The sequence below is a fragment of the Sciurus vulgaris genome (assembly GCF_902686455.1).
Source record: "Sciurus vulgaris genome assembly, chromosome: 2".
Taxonomy (NCBI): domain Eukaryota; kingdom Metazoa; phylum Chordata; class Mammalia; order Rodentia; family Sciuridae; genus Sciurus; species Sciurus vulgaris.
In genome coordinates, this window is record NC_136462.1 from 173,129,773 (window position 1) to 173,142,160 (window position 12,388).

At 36.6% G+C, this 12,388-nt stretch overlaps 1 pseudogene across 1 annotated transcript in view; it reads left to right on the forward strand.

Moving 5' to 3' along the window:
- LOC306655362 (glycerophosphocholine phosphodiesterase GPCPD1-like) overlaps positions 1–11,571 on the forward strand; it is a 28,771-nt pseudogene extending 17,200 nt beyond the window's left edge. Inside the window, exons 7-10 of the transcript XR_013766998.1 lie at positions 2,600–2,734; positions 3,123–3,258; positions 3,625–3,785; positions 9,825–11,571. The product of XR_013766998.1 is annotated as a glycerophosphocholine phosphodiesterase GPCPD1-like (transcript). The remainder of the gene's footprint in view (positions 1–2,599; positions 2,735–3,122; positions 3,259–3,624; positions 3,786–9,824) is intronic.
- The last annotated feature ends 817 nt before the right edge of the window (positions 11,572–12,388 follow it).

The window sequence follows — 12,388 nt, forward strand, 5'->3', positions numbered from 1 at the left end:
ACATGTGAATGGATTCCAGACAGATTTATAAAGTAGGCAAATCTCTTTGATTTAGTTATTACTTTCTAATTTCTCATCTAAATGTTTGTTTTAAATAATTTCCTAAGCAGTTTTCTGTTGAAGAACGATAGTTAGTAGTAGTTACCCAGGAAAACAAATTTCTACAGCTGTGCTTTTAATCATTTCCTTTCTCTCTCTCTCTCTCTCTCTCTCTTTTTTTTTTTTTTTAATTTTTTTAGTTGTCCAATACCTTTAGTTGCACAATACCTTGTTTCATTTATTTTTTGGTGCTGAGGCTTTAACCCAGTGCCTCACGCCTGCCAAGCAAATGCTCTACCACTGAGCTATAACCCCAGCCCAAATCATTTCCTTTTTCAACAAAGAGAAAGCTGCTGTAGGCTAGGCTTTTTCTGAGTGCAGTGGATGTAGTGAACTTTAATAAGGTCCTGTGTTCTTGGAATTTATATTCTAATTGAAGAAAACAAGAACTAACTATGGAATCGGGGAGATGTGTAAATTGATGAGATGCCTGGTGAGTAGACTGAATTGTGGTTAGGCGTTGAAAGTAGTTTATTCAGGTATCATAATTGGTCAGTCAGACTAATGTCCTGTATTTTGTTTTGGTCAGAATATTCTAACTCTTCAAATCATGAAGCTGGTCCTTGTTCACATAGTAAATGCTGAACCAAGATTTTCCTAATATGTGATTTTTAGCTTTCTTTGCTTCCAGAATTGTTTCAATAACTCGTATGTAAAAACATTCATCAGTATTTGAATGTTAGGACTCTTTGTATCTTGGTTATTTGTTGAATTATTTTTTATTTGTTCTTTTTATTTATACATGACAGAGAATGTCATGGAGTATAACTTCCTATTTTTGTGGTTGTTTATGATGTGAAATTACAACTGGTCGTGTATTCATATATAAACCTAGGAAAGTCAGGTCCAGTCGTTGTACTCTCTTTCCCATTCCCATCCCCCTCACTTCCCCACATTCTGTCTGCCCTGTCCATTCCAGTGAACCTTCTCCTTCCCGACACCCCCTCCTCTGTTGAATTATTTTAACTCTTTCAAAAGGATAGTTGATAATGTCTGAGACCCAAAGGAGATTCTGAAGTGTTTTTTTTTTTTTTATTAAAACAACTATTTATAATGTATAAGGTCATTTTGATGTTTCTTGTTGGTAAAATTAATAGGTTCTCATTTAGCAAATGAAACTTACAGATTTATGAAGATTATACTAAATATTTTTAAATCAGTAGATTATAATTTTCTAGAATTTCATCTTTAAATATTAAAGTGAAAGCCTATTAATGATATAGTTACTTTTTATATAAGAGTGTCTGTACCTGGGTTATGATTTCTTTACCATCACTGAATAACTGTAGTTTTGGGCAAGTTACTTAGTCTTTTCGGGTCTTTAATTTCCTCATCCTTGAAATCAGAGTTGGTTAAAACCATTAAGAGATACTACTCCATACTTGTTAGGGCAGCTGTTATCAAAAACTCAAAAGATAAATATTGGTGAGATCATACTTAGAATTCTGAGAACTCTTATACACTGTTGATGGAAATGTAGGTTGGTGCAGCCATTATGGAAAACATATGGGGGTTTCTAAAGAAATTAAAAACAGAACTACCATGTGACTCAGCAGTACTTCTTCTGGGCACAAACTCAAAGGAAATGAAATCATTGCCTTGAAAGATATCTGCACTCCTTTATTCATTACAGCATTATTCGTGGTAGGCAAGGTACAGAAACAACCTCAGGGGGCTGGGGAGATAGCTCAGTCGGTAGAGTACTTGCCTTGTAAGCTCTAAGGCCCTGGGTTCGATCCCCAGCACCCAAAAAAAAAAAAAAAAAAAAAACAACCTCAGTATCCTTCAGTGGGCAAATAGATAAAGGAACTGTGATACATTTATAAGATGGAATATTATTCAGCCCTAGAAAAGAATGAGCTATTCCCATTTACCACAAGATCGTTGAGCCTGGAGAGCATTATATATTAAATGAAATAAGCCAGACATACAAAAATATTGTATTATCTTACTTATATATGGGATCTGAAAACTACTTGGAATTCAATTACAGAAAGAGAAAAAACAATGGTTACTAGGGGAGATGGGGAGATATATGTCAAAGGATAAAAAATATCAGATGTGTAGGATGAACAAGTCTAGAGCACTCATGTACAACATGAAGACTATATGTAATGACATTATATTATACACAAAATAAATAGATTTTGGCTGCTCTTGCACACAGTGGAGAGTGTTGGGTGTAACTGGGTGGTAGCATGTGTTCTCAGTATGTGCAGGGCCCTTGGTTTGATCCCCAACACCAGAAAAAGAGAAGGGGGAAAACTATGTGAGATGATGGATATGATAATTTGTCTCATTTAATTACCTTTTTTCCCTCCCTTCTCTGGTCTTTGTGTATTCCATAATTTCTGTGGTATGCTTTAAATGAGCACAATAAATATATTGAAAGCAATTTTCTAAAAATATGAATTAGATTAGATGTTCTTAATGTTGTTCTTTTTTTCAGCTCTGTAATTGTAAGGTGTGCAATAGCTTTTATTTTCTTTTTTCCACATAGGATGGAATGTGGGATGGTAACTTATCTACATATTTTGACATGAATGTGTTTTTGGATATAATTTTAAAAACTGTTTTAGAAAACTCTGGAAAGAGGAGAATAGTGTTTTTCATTTGATGCAGATATTTGTACAATGTGAGTAATATTCAGTATCTAGCACTCAGTGCAGGTGGTGGTTGGAGGTTGGGAAGTTGTCCACCTTTCCCTTAATTTGACCTCAGTCAAGTTGCCTGTGTTTTCATGACCCTTTCTGATGGCTTTCTGGAGTGCCCTCTGCTACTGTGAAATCTTGAACCTCACACCTGTGCTTCATGTACCTGCATGTCATGTCTTCCTTACCTGATTGTAAATCCTCCTGGGTTTTCTTGTTGCTCATGTCTGAGAGTATTTTATATTTTTCTTTAGTTAATGGTGGTTATGTCAGAGTAATGGGATGCTTTTTTTCTATTTCTTTGTTTTTCTAAAATTTCAAATCAATATTACAGTTATCTCCCTACAGAAAGTATTGTTTTGTCCTTTTTAGGGTTCGGCAGAAGCAGAACAAATATCCCATATTGTTTTTGACTCAAGGAAAATCTGATATTTACCCTGAACTCATGGATCTCAGATCTCGGACAACCCCGATTGCAATGAGCTTTGCACAGTTTGAAAATCTTCTGGCAAGTTGTTTGAATTTTTACTTTTTGCTTTCTATTGTTTTGTATAACAATAGTTAAGGTTTCATGTTATTTTACATACCTAATGGTTGAAGATTTGACTGATGTATAACAAGCAGGTAGCTCTCTTTAGAAATGAGAGTGACCATACATTCAACATGTGTGTTTATAAATTACTTACGTTAGCACTGTATTGTAACTGTATGTATATGTTGAAAAGAATAAGGGAAATTAGAAGAAAAAAAAGAATTTTTCTACATTTTTTTCCCTCCCTTCTCTAGTCTAGAAAGCACTGACCTAGAAAATAGTATTTAACATTTACAGTACACACATTACTTTTTCACGAACAACTAATTTTTCTTCTTTTAGGGGATTAACGCACATACTGAAGACCTGCTCAGAAATCCGTCCTATATCCAAGAGGCAAAAGCTAAGGGACTAGTCATATTCTGCTGGGGTGATGATACCAATGATCCTGAAAACAGAAGGAAATTGAAGGAATTTGGAGTTAATGGTCTAATTTATGATAGGTATTGGTTTTCATAAAAAATTTCCATGAAATGTTAGGAAAAGTGTAGCTTTCATCTTATAAAATTATAAATAAAATTAAACTTAGTTAAGTTAAAATTCTGTAGTTTGGCCTGAGGTTTATCTTGACATTTGTCTGTCCGTGAGTTTTTTCAAACTTTGAAGTCAGTTGAGAAGCTTGCTAAAAAATGCAAATGAGTAGGCCCTAACCTAGATGTACCAAGTCATTTTAGGGTTAATGGTTACTGTCTGACACCTGTTTTCTGTCTATACCAGCTTTCTCAGTTCTGTGGCTTTTCATATCTTCAGTATATTCCTAATGTTGTGTGTGTCCAACTCAGACCATTTCCCTGATGTCTAAATTTTATGTCCAGGTACCACACCTAGTCCTCCTTTCATCTTCCTGATTTCAACATAAATGAAAAGTGTGGTTGTTCCAGTTTCTTATATCCCAGATCAAGTGAGACAGAAAATCTGTTTGACTCTGACTCAAGATAAGTCCCGAGTGTGTCCCCTCACAGTGTTTACTATTATCACTCTCAGCTGAATCACTTCATCTGTGTATATATTTTAGTAGCCTGGTGACTGCCTCCACACTGTCTCTTCTCACACTGCAGCCAAAGGGAGGCTTTTAAAACATATATCAGATCATTTTGCTGCCACATGGTTTTCTGTGCCACCTAAAAGGAAAAGCCAGAGTACTTTGTAAGGACTTGTATGAATTGATCCCTACCCCACTTTCCCTGTACCACCTTTCAGTCCTCTTTCCCTCTCTGACCCTTTTTCCCCACAACTTGCCCCCAGAAAGACTCCAGCCTCTGTTTACTGTGTGCTTCCTGACTTCATATCATTTATTACCATCTGACACACTACATATGCATATCATATGGCACTTGACTATTTTTCTTCTTGACCCCTTTCCCTTAACTCCTGCACTCAAATAAGAACATAAACTTCATGAGAGCAAGGCTTTTCCTTTTTTTTTCTTTTTAAAACTGCTTCCAGAGACTAGGCTGTGTAACACACAATAGGACTTCAAATATTTGTTGTATTTTTACATTTTTTTTTTTAAGTTGGCTTCCTGGGTGTTTAACTTTGACAGGCACTACCTTGAGAGACACAGAGGTTTCTTTAGAGTAAAGAAGTTTGGGATTAGAAAGGATGTGATTAAGCTGGGGAAATTGTAGGCATGTAGCATCATACAAAGAGGAAGTAATAAAATCCTGACTGGACCTGCTTTAAAATACTTTCCTTGAATTTAGTTCGTATTATTACTTGTTCTACAAGTTATATCACTTTCTTAATAAAGCCTTTCCCCCACACTATTTTGTCTGAATTAGTCTGGTTTTTAAATTGCAGCCAAGATCCTCCCTTCCTTGTTAATGATTGGTTTCATTTTGCATAAAACAATATGTTCTACAACTTTTAAAAAAATAATGTCCAACTAATCAGATGAAAATTTAAATTTTAAATGAACAGTTTGAAAGAAGTGCTAGCATCAGCAAATCTTTGAGATTTATGTATACATATATGTGCACACATAATATACATATATGTATGTATGTGCACATATGTAGAGAAAGGAGTGATTGCAGATATTTTCAGGCAAGAAAATTGTACTGTGAGATTATGCAATGTATGGCTTTATAAGGGTACAAATTTTAGGCAACTCTTTTCATCTCATGGGCCTTGATTATAGGCATCAATGTTCACATGTAATGGAGAACAGGATGATGTGTAATATAATCAGCACTAAAGGTAGTTTTTCCTAGCTTGGAATCTTGAAAGAAGAAGAATTGAATTGGAATTAGTTGAAGATACTTAAATTTGCTTTGATAAGACTGACCTTTTAGGTAGTGGCAAGAGCATAATCAGAACAGCCTGTTGAAGGTGTGGAGGGTTTTGAAGAGACAGCTTGGCACTGGCCTCTTAGGGTTTAATGAGAGATAAGTTGGATTATGTTAGTGTGGATTTTCTTTTTAAATGTAATCAAAGCACTTCATGTGTATAATTTAAAAGTTAAATAGTTTTATAAGGCTTATAATAAAAAAAGTTGTCCCTTGTGCCATTTTTTTTTCACTGTCCCTGGCCAAGTTCTTGTCTCCTAATATTTTTTTAAGTGTTCCCCGCCCCCCTAGTGTTTACCTCACTATTTCTGATTAATATACTTATTGCTGTTATTTTTATGTTATCAAATTTAGACATGAAGCTGGGCGAGGTGGCTCATGCCTGTAATCCCAGCAGCTTGGGAGGCTGAGGCAGGAGAATTACGAGTTCAAAGCCCAGCCTCAGCAAAAGGAAGGCACTAAGCAACTCAGTGAGACCCTATATCTAAATAAAATACGAAATAGGGTTGGGGATGTGGCTCAGTGGTTGAGTGCCCCTCAGTTCAATCCTGGGTAACAAAAAACAAAACATGAAGACAGTTTTGAATGCTTAGTGATTTGAAGTCTGAGGTGTTTAGGAGAGGTGCAGTGAGAGTGGGTGTTTTAGATTATTAAAAGCTATTTTACTTTACAGAGGTATTAAAACACAGATTTCATGTTTAATCATGGTTTTGTGATATGTAAACTGCATTATTTTCTAATATTTTGTTTGAGAGTTTTACATTTATGATAAAGAGTGGGATGGCCTTTAATTTACCTTACTCAAACAGTTGTCTAGGTTTGGTATCAGGGATAGTACTGGCCTGATAAAGTAAATAATTGCTCTTTTTTTTTTTTTTTTTTTAAGGTGATAGGAATAAACTCAGGGCCTGACACATGCTAGGCAAATGCTTAACCACTGACCTATCCACTGAGTCCCCAACCCTCCATTTTTAATGGTTATTTGTCTACATAGATGATTAAAATAGAAGATAATAAGTAACAATACAACAGATACCTGTGTTTAAAGTAAACACCATCATAGTTTTTAAGTTCTGTGTTCTTCTATATAATCCCATTCCCTCATCCTTCATACATTCCCACTCTTTCATACATAACCCCTTATGAAATTATTCTTAAGTTTGATCTTGTTTCTTTCCTTAATAATTTGCCATTGAGTTTTACATAATTTAACTTTATACTTTCATCAGTTATGTTCTTAAATTAAATATTTTGCATGTAGCTATTATTCATTTTCAGAACTATGACATCCATTGTTCTGCTTTTAAGAGCATTTAGGTTGTTTCCAAGTTTTTGTTGTTATGCACAGTGTTGCTGTGAACTATTTACTATTACTGTCATCATCATCATCATCATCATCATCGTTGTTTTTGCAGTACTGGGAATTGGAAATTGAAACCCAGAGCCTTACACATTCATGTTAGGCAAGGGCTTTGCTACTGAGCTACATTCCCAGTCCTTGCTGTGAACATTATTGACCAGGTTTCCTAGAATATACGTATAAGGTTTCTCTGGGACAATATCTTCTAGAACTTTTTGACCCCCAACCCATTTTACATTGCAACCCATTACACACCATAGATACGTATATTTACAAGTGTCTGCTTAACAATATTAAGAAGTAATGTGCCTTGAATATTTCCTATTCATGAGTATGTATTTGTTAAATGCAAATGTTAACTTTCTAAACTGGTTTGTGACCCACTAGGTCTCTAGCCCAGCACCATCAGGCATCTGCCTGTGGGTCAGGCATTGGAAGTACAACAGGAACTATTTATGGTCACCTGGAGTGGGCTGTTCTGTATTTCCTGCTGCATTGTAGCCCACCACCAGTTCTCAGGAGTAGGGCCAAGCATTCTAATCCTGTCAGGTATCGTAGAAATTGCATCAGTACATACATGGTTCAGATGCACTGTACTTGAGTAAGACTGGTTTATGCTCACTAGGACACCCTGTCCTTAGGTTACTGGGCTGCTACAGTGGCAGCGGTTCTCTTGGAATGATAGCCTTAATATGCCTTTCTCTTTACTGGGACTGCTCCCGTCTAAATTGGTTGACCTCTGTGGCCACAAGTGCCATCCTGAGAACAGCCACTTGCTGATGTTCTCTGTGTCCTCTGTAAATGTTTTTAGGTACTATGTGTCTGGAAATTTGACTGGGCCCAGATTCTGTATCAGAAATTATTTTCTATTAGAATTTTCCATAAGAACTTTAATCACTCTGGTGCTAAGGATGAAACCCAGGTTACATGTCAGGCAAGGATTCTACCACTGAGCTACATCCTTAATTCTGCTCTTTCATCTTAAAAGCTTTCTAAGTTGTTTGAAATCCAAGGCTTCCTTCCATGATAAGGTGGGACTTGCAAAGCTTATTGGAAGATGTGGAGGTATGAATGGGGTTGTTGACCTGGTGTTCACTCTAGGGTTACCAGATTTAGAACTTTACCCACCCCCACCCACCCTACTGCTAGGAATTGAACCCACTGGCACTCTGCCATTGAGACAGGGTCTTGCAAAGTTGCTGGCTGACTTTAACTTGAAATCTTCCTGCCTCAGCCTCCTGAGTCCCTGGGAGATGAGTGCCACCATGTCTGGCAAAACTTTACTTTTTGACTGATCAATTCCTCATAAGAAAATCTGTATATTCTTCCTGGGGGGATCCAAGGAATCAAATGAAGGAAGAGAGATAGGGTAGGGAGGGCATCTCTGTGTTTAACATTTGGTATTTGCCGTCTCTAAATACCCTTGGTGCTGTGACCGTGGTGGTGGTTTTGTAAAATGTCCAAACCCTCACCTGGTCCACTTATTTTCCATTTTAAGAGGCATCCAGTTAAATTCACAGTCTGGTGTGGAGGGGGCACAGCCCCAGCAGATGGGAGTAGAGGAAGGAAATGCTCACTGCTTCTCCATGCCTTCATCTCATCCTGTCTTTATTTGCCCCCTTCCCTTTCACTGCAGTTCAAGAGGAATTTGCTGCTTTTAGCCCAGCCTTTTCGATTTTCCTACTCCTGGCTTGCGATTTGGTCTTTTTGGTTGTGCTGAGAAATTTTTTTGGTGGTTGTTCATTCATCTGTTTTCTAGCCTTCAATTTTATTGCTGTCTCTTGAGTTTTTCCTCATACTCATGGATATTGTGTGTGTGTGTGTTTGTGTGTGCATGGTGGTACTGTGGAATGAACTCAGTGCTCTACCACTGAGCCATACCTACCATACCCCGAGCCTTTTGTATTTTTCAAAACAGGGTTTCACTAAATAATCCAGGTTGACCTTGAACTTGCAATCTTTCTGCCTCAGCTTCCCAGTAGCCAGAGTCACAGGTGTGCACCTCTGTATCTGGCATACTCTTCTCATTTTTTTTTTTTTTAAAGAAATTCCCTTTATATTTAATGGAACATGGGGAGGGAGTAAAGTTAGATGCTTCTGTTCTCTCTCATACCTTGACCCAGAGGTCACTTTTCATTCTCTCACATGTCTAATTAACAAAAGCTGTTGTGTTAGAATCAGATATTTAAAGATCCGTTATTATTATTTTTTAATCTTGTTTAAGAACTTCTTCTCAACTGTGAAGTGTGGGAAGATTACCATACTTCCCTGCACTGTTACTTGGCTTTCAAGTGTGGTATAAGAAGCTGTTCTGTCCTCTGTCTGCTGGTGGGTGGTGTCAGTGCTCCTCTGAGTCATGGGAGACTCTTTCTGGGCTTTGTACTACCCAAGATAGGGTACTTCTCACACTGGTGGGCAGTTTTTTCACCTTGATCTTCAGCGAAGTCAGAACAGGGTGTGAATTCTAGCTCTTGGGAGGTTTCCATCTGTAAATTAAGACATTGCCAATTGAATCGCTTGAGTGGCAGATTCTTTCAAAGTCACTAGTAATCTGTAGATTTCACTTTCCAATTCAGTTGCTTTATATTCAGCTCTTTTATATCAGGGATATGAAGGGGCAGTGCTGCTGTTTGGGGTTATTAGACTCGGAAGAAAAAAACATTTTAAAATAGAACTGATGCTTTTGTCTTTAAAATAAACAAAAGAAGAACTCAGTAATACGGATGTTCCAGACATTTTGTAAATGAATTCTCATGACAAGGTTAAGTCAGGCAGGTCTTACATAAGCCATAAAATTACACTATTTTATGTATTCTGTGTTTGTTTCACCATAGGATATATGATTGGATGCCTGAACAGCCAAATATATTCCAAGTGGAGCAGTTGGAACGCCTGAAGCAGGAATTGCCAGAGCTTAAGAGCTGTTTGTGTCCCACTGTTAGCCGCTTTGTTCCCTCCTCTTTGTGTGGGGATTCTGATATCCATGTGGATGCCAATGGCATTGATAACGTGGAGAATGCTTAGTTTTTGTCGCATAGAGGCCATTTTGGGGCATGCACCTCTGTTCTGGGTAATCAGTTTTCATCATTGAGCATTGTTTATCTATGCCTTTTGGGTTTCTCAGTTCAATGAAGCAATAATGAAGTATTTCACTTTCACTACAATTCTTGCAAGAATTTTGAATATGCTATTTAAATCACTTGGCCAGGTATAATTTCTAGTCTCTATACAATGAGAAAATTTATTGGTTGGTAAATATTTTTAAACTAAATATTTAAGCCTATAATGTTAAAGAAATCTTCATTAAAAGTATAGCACTTTGAAATTAACTATATAAATATTTCATATTTACTCTTAGAACTTTTCATTTGATCAGGTCTGAAATCTTTAGCACATGAGGAAAATGACTACACATAATTATACCTGACCATGGAAAAAATAAGTACCTCAAATGCATGCATTTGCACTGGTGATTCCAACTGCACAAATCTTTGTGCCATCTGTGTATATAGGTATTTTTTACATGGATTGACATACGCATACCATTTTCATTCAGTATGAACCTTGAGGCTGCTGCCATTTCCCCACTTAACCAAACCAGCCTAGAGGTGAGCCTTGAAACTCATTTCATAAATCTTTCAAAAGTTGTTTTGCATAAATGTTAAAATTTCAAAATGCTGCAGGGTAATTTAATGTATAAAATATTAGAAGTACGAATTACATACTTAGAGTAGATCACAATGTATAAATTTGATTCAGTGCATGCTTTAGGTTTTAAGCATGAGATTCTACATGTTTACTGTTAAGTCCTTGCATCTGTGGTGCTAGGTAAGTGTGAGAAGATGTCAAGGACTGAAAATATTTTGTTGCCTAAAAAAAAAAAAAAAAAAAAAAGCAAAAGACTATTCTTAGGCATTTTAAATATGCTTATTTTAAGTCTCTCTCACTACCTATTACTTTGCTTTGTGGGTTTGTTTTGTGTGCATATTTACAGTAGTTAAATCTCCATGGAGAAAAATAAATGTCCTGGATTCTTATATTAGTTTTCTTTATTGGTTAATATATATCATGCATGTAATTTATTTAGAAATGTGGAAGATCTTACTGAGTGTATATGCATGTTTTTAGGATTATATTAAGGTTGCTTTCATTAGAAGCACATTGTATTGACATATCTGTAACTTAAGAATGAATGTTAAATAAAATGACAGATTTATTTTCTTCATTATAAAATGGAATTTCAAGAAGTTATTACTTTTGTAGGATGGTTTTATAATGTTATTATGAGAAATTGATATTTAGTGTTTACCCTATAGGGATGGCTAATTTCATCTACCTTCTATATTGTTTTTCACAAGGCAGCTTATTTATGTATTGACAAATTTTAGTAGTGTCTGAGAACCTAAGACTTGAAATTACACCTCATCATCTTTTTTATTTTTTAAGCTAAGCAATGCACTTTTTGTCAGATCTTAGTTGTGTGAAGATTGGGTTGGAAATCCTATGGTATTATTTATTCCACTGATATTTAGTGGAAAATAGTCTATAAGGGTTCTATATACATTTCCCACATAGAATGAGAATTTAACATTTTGGTGTGAATTGGCACTTTTAGAAAACTGAAAAGGATTGGTTTACTTCATCTGCAGATCTTTTTACAATGCAGTGACCATTCCCTTAGAATAACTTGATCAGCCATGTATTTGTGTTTCTATTTCTGTTCTGCTGCTCTTCCCTGGGCCTCTTCACTTCCTGTTCCACTATGACAACTTCGGAACAGGGGGAAAACAGATTATAAGGGGGAGATAAGCAGAAACAAGGTGTCAGGAAAGGAGATGGGGGGATGGGCTGCCGAACCATTTAATTTGCTGAGAGGAGCTTATAGTAACTGCTTATGATACACTTTGCTTCATAACTATCTGCTCACTTAATTTCCTATCTCTTCCTGATTAACAAACCAGAGAGAGTAGAGGGTTAAAACAAATGTGTATAGGGCTAAGTCCAGGCCTCTGTGTCTCCCTCTTTTACCCTTTATGCTATGCTCCAGCCACGCTGTACCTGTGCTAGAACTTGCACAGGCCATGACCCTGCAATTAAACCCGTCTGTGTCCAGAAGTCCTCTCCTTCCCAGGCAGTTCTCCCTGATACACTGATTTCTCTTTGACCGTTCACTACTCCCTTATGTGCCCTTGCCAAATCCATCAGAGGGAGGAATCCATCTTTTTAACTGATAACTTTATGATCACACGTTCATCGTGCTGTGCCTCACACTATATTCCAGGTAGATGTAGCTGATGTCTGCTCACCTACGAGACTGCAGGCTCTTCAAGGGCAGGGTCCTTGTCTTACTCATTTTTATTTCCACAGTACATGGAACATAATAGAAAAAAATGTTTGG